The sequence below is a fragment of the Lolium rigidum genome, chromosome 6, assembly GCF_022539505.1.
Source record: "Lolium rigidum isolate FL_2022 chromosome 6, APGP_CSIRO_Lrig_0.1, whole genome shotgun sequence".
NCBI lineage: Eukaryota > Viridiplantae > Streptophyta > Magnoliopsida > Poales > Poaceae > Lolium > Lolium rigidum.
Window position 1 is genome coordinate 260,485,280 of NC_061513.1, and position 5,006 is coordinate 260,490,285.

The window sequence follows — 5,006 nt, forward strand, 5'->3', positions numbered from 1 at the left end:
TAGTACGCCGTCGCAAACGACTAAGTCCGCTTCGGAGATACGGCCGGACTTCGATACGGGTTTAACTTAGTTAGGTGGCTTCCTGGACATTGTTGTCGTGAAGGAGAGTGCGAGTCGTGATATCCTTCCCTTGCTAGGTTGGGTTGATCGTGCGTGTGGGCACATTTGGGCACCCACTGCGGGTTACATCTTATCGATAAGCCGTGTCCGCGGTTATGGACGACTTGGAGTTCGTATGACTCGACCATAGACAACTTACACCTAAGTTAGCACAACTCTAATAATAAATGGTTAAAACTTGACAACCGTGTGAGTGCCTTTGCCGAGTACTTCTTGGCGAAGGGGAACACATCGGGCGTGTTATGTTTGCAGAGTATAGAGCTCGTTAGTTTATGCGCTCTCTCATCTTCTACGATAGACGAATGTTGTAGAGTGTCTCTATAGGTTTTTAGTGCTTGCGCGGCTCAGCTTAACCCCACCATATTGCCTATGACGTTCCTCTTGCGTCCTCTAAGTCCCCTGCGTGCCTCAAGTACAAAGGACGGCGGTTGACGAATGCTTATACGTCTTGAAGTCTTGTTAAGTACGAACCCGTACTTATTGCGCTTCTACGGGATATAACCGAGGCGGTATGAAGATATGTTCGATGAAGACGACGTTAGCAAGGTTACCCTTCCAGGCTTGGCACGGGCAGGGTTATGGACGCCACTGGTTATCTTCAGGACTCTTAGTCCAAATTTGTATCTTGTCCGTACTCGGACGTATTTGATCTTCTGTATGATTTGGATCTTATGTTGTATATTTGTATCTTGACTCGTTGGAGTCGTTGTTGTAATATATGTCTCTTGTGGGCTCTATTGTAATCCTGTTGTAATGTTACCTCTCGTGATTGATTCCACCCGCATCGCGTGCATGCTTCGGTGTGTACGAGGCGCTTGGTGGTGCGTCTCCTAGAATCGATATCGTGCGGATTTCGGCGGGTTCGCTGGGATCCTCACGGTACCGGTTTTGGGGTGTCACAGCGTCCCGCCGCCGCCGAAGCCGGGCACGGAGCAATGGAGGGACGCCATCAAGGCCCGGCGGGCTCAACTCACCGTCGAGGAGCGGTTGGATCTGACGTGGGCGGCCAACAACAACGACGCCTGGTGGAAGACGTACTTCAAGGCGAAGTACGACATCGAGATGTACAGCACCGACGGGCTCGTCGGCGGGCCTAACAGGTTGGAACAAGGACGGCCGCGCCTGGTGCAGGGCGTTCCGGGGCGCACCCTCGAGAACGTCATCCGCGGCATCCGTAACGGCGCTCCAAGGTTGGAGATGCGTCGTCACCGCCACCGTCTCCTCGAGGAGGACCACCGCAATGGCAGCCGAGGAGGACGACGTACTCGTCCTCCTCGAACTCTTCTTCCTCAGGACTGGCGCGATCGACGCCGTCCTCGTCGTACCGCTCGGCGCCCTGCGGCGTCCCCAAGCGCGAGGTGAAGGAGGATCCGGCGACGCCCGTCAACACGAGGCGTGGCGGCGGCGGCGGCCGGCGGCGATAAGAGAGGCGCGGCAACGCCTTCCTCATCCCGGCCGGAGGTGAAGGAGGAGCCGGAGGAGCGGCGCGAGCGGCTCTGTCGGCGGAGTACGAGCGGCGGCGGCGGCTCATCGCCGGCGGCCGACGACCCCGAGGAGCCGCCCGTGGCTGCGGGCGGCGTGCTTGGCGTCCATGAGCGACAAGGACGCTCGGAGGGGCGACCTCGACATGGCGATCGCCATGTCCATCCGCGACTCCGGCAAGCCGGCTGGTGGATCTCACCGACGACGGCGAGGCAGGACCAAGCGGCTTGGTGAAGGACGAGCCCGTCGACGAGCGCGTCAAGCAGGAGGTCATCACCGACGACATGTACAACTTCCAGCAGTACTACGACGCCTCCGACCACCGCAAGTACGTCTAGATTAGGTTTAGTTTAAATTTAGTCAAATTTCGTTCGAATCTATGTAAGTTTGAACGAATCTAACTGAATCTCGCTAAGTTTAAAATTTCCGAAATTTTGTTTGGGAGCGCGACTGGGGAGCGACGTCCCCCAAACGCGGCACGAATAAAACACGTCCCCCAAACGCTCAATCCGGCGCGTTTTGGGGGACGGTTTGGGGGACGTGACTGGAGATGCTCTAAGCACTCTACATTCTCATAAGGTGCTACCACAGGACCAACATTGTAATAAGGTGCTACGACAGGACCAACTCAACTAATAGCAAACCTTCATTAACCGTTGCCGACAGCGCGTCCATAGAAGGAACACACTTCTTCGTGTGAACTTGTGATCCTTCTGCATCATCAATGATTCTCCCTACCGCCCAAATATAACAAACGCGGTCGCAAAGCCAGCTAGCGTCGGCCATGCTCCGGAGAACATCTCTCTTCTGTATCCCTTGGGTGCTGAGAACCTGTTAGCAAGCAATTGTTGCAGCTCCTTATGTTCATCTGCCATCGAAGACTCTGCTTCCATCTGATCTAGCAGCTTGATAAGTTCTTGTTTCTTGTCATCCACTTGTTTGCCAAGGTTCCCCGTGGGATGTGCCGTATTTGCCACGTTAGGCCGCTGTTGTGGCCACAGAACGAAATTAAGGTAAGCGCACAAGGTTCACGTTAATTACAAACTGTAAAACTGAAAAAACAATTTGATAAAAACGGAGCTAGTCCAGTCAGTAGTCACCGAGAGCATGTTGGTTTCTGCTAGTGCGTATTCAGATCTCAGCACGGCGGGGAAAGAGTGTGCATACCTTGGTACTATTAACGATGCTTGGCGATTCGGATGAGGTGAATCGGCGAAGTGAGCCCCCGCCATGGCTAATCTTTCTCCCAGCAAGCCGAAGCGCTGCCGCCATCGGTAATCAAATTCGCAGCTCTCTACGTGGTTTTATCCTCGCCGCTGGGTCGATCTGTTCGAGTTCCTAAATCCTCTATCTAGGTCTGATCTCCCAAAAGTCCCCATTATATTACCACCGTCTAGGCACCTAAAAGCTGGGGTCTTCCGGATCGGACTGAAACACGGCCCGCTAGTACGAAACCATGCCGTTTTCCTCCACACACTGGCCGGCGTCAGCTGACGGAGGAGAAGGCGCGGCAGCTGCGGATGCGGATGATGGAGACGGAGAGCTTCCACGACGCGCGCCATGTGTGCCACTCCGCCATCGCCTCCCGCCTAGCCTCCGCCGCCCACGACAACGACACCAAGCTCGCCGGTGCACTGTACATAATCTAATCTGCTGCTCTTTTGTTTGATCTCTGTCGAGGAATCGAGCGAGTCAAGGGGAATGCTAAGAGTATCTCCACTCCCTCCTCCCATGGGCCGTTTTTCCCAGCTGCCTGCCTGCCTCCCCCAGAGTAAATTGAAATGTTTGAAATTCAGGCGAATTTAATGCAAACAGTTGAATTCATCACAGATAATTTCTAGAGCGGAGTACATGTCGTAGATCACAGATAATTTGAGTATACCATCACAGATAATTTTGGGCAAGATGGTATACTCAAACTCGCCCCTTTAGTGCAGCCGGGTCCCCGAAAGCGTCCTCCAAAGAGATTTAGGGCGCACCGGACCAAAAAAACATTCCCAACCGCGTGCCCTAAAACCTTTTTTTGTCCGGCGTGGCCCAATACGGTGTTCGGCGGCCCGAGCCTGTCTCCGCTACACAGGAGACGCTCCGGGCACAACGAAATGAGAGGCGAGGAGACGCGGGCCTGACGCATCAGCGGCACAGAAAAAAATCGTCCCCCTCTCCCGCCAAATCGCGCCTCTCCCGCCACATCGCGTCTCTCCCGCCGCGCATTTCTGCTCTCCCAACACATTTCACCTCCTATCCCGCCGATTCGCATTTCTCCCTCCCGCCGTCGCTACCCCTGTCCCTCCCGCCGCCGCTACCTCTCCCTATCCATGGCACCGCCGACAGGCCCCAAGAAAATGGCCAAGAAAGCGGCCACCAAGCAGCCGGGCAATGAGACGAAAGGGGCGAAGGCGTCCTCCGCGAAGCCGCGGAAGGCTCAGGCTCCGAAGAAGAAGCTAGAAGGCTGGACCGACGATCAATGGCAGCAAGACTGCCTGCCCGCAATCTGTCGACTGCGGAGCGGAAGGGACGGAGGGCGGCGCAGCAGGAGAAGAACACGGTGGTGGTGTGTGCGCAGCAACATGCTCTGGCCGCATGTATCGCGGCAAATAACGCGAGCCCATGGAGTACGTCGGCGCCGGTGTACATTCCGGGAGTGTTGTCTCCGTCGACATCCGGGTTCTACAACGACGACCCCTCTGCCACTCCCGGGTGCGTGACGCCAAACTTGTCACCGCGCTACGAGGATACGCTGTCGCATGGAGGCTTCAACCCCAACGCCATCTTCTACTCCCCAGCATACGAGCAAGCACCCCAGCGCGAGCCAGGCCCCGGTGCGTACGGCGCACCGTTCACTGGCCGCAGGGGCCCGCTCGAATTCGAGGGCGCCGTTGCTGAGGAGGAGAAGGAGGAGGAGGGGAAGGGGGAGGAGGAGGGGGTGGAGGACGACGACAAGGAGGACGAAGAGGGTGGCATTGAAGAGGACGACGAGGACGCGGGTGCCGCGGAGGATGGAAATGATCTCGTGGAGGTTGACGCGACCGGCGTGAGGAAGTGAAGGGATTCGTAGCATAGAAAACAAATAATTTCCTACCGCAAGAACGAATAACAAGCCAAGATCCAATATAGAAGATGGTAACAACGAGAATATCATGAGACTAACCCTCGAAGATTTCCAAAGCCTACGAGATTATATCTCGTTGTTGCTGTAGTCGATCACTTGCCGCTTTCAAAAGCGCGTAGAAGATCTTGACGGTGCCACAGTCGGGCAGCACCTCCGTACTTGGTCACACGTTCGGTATTGATGACGACGTCCTTCTCCCCGTTCCAACGGGCAGCGGATGTAGTAGATCCTCCTCGGAATCCCGCCAGCACGACGGCGTGGTGGCGGTGGTGGTGGAGATCTCCGGCAGGGC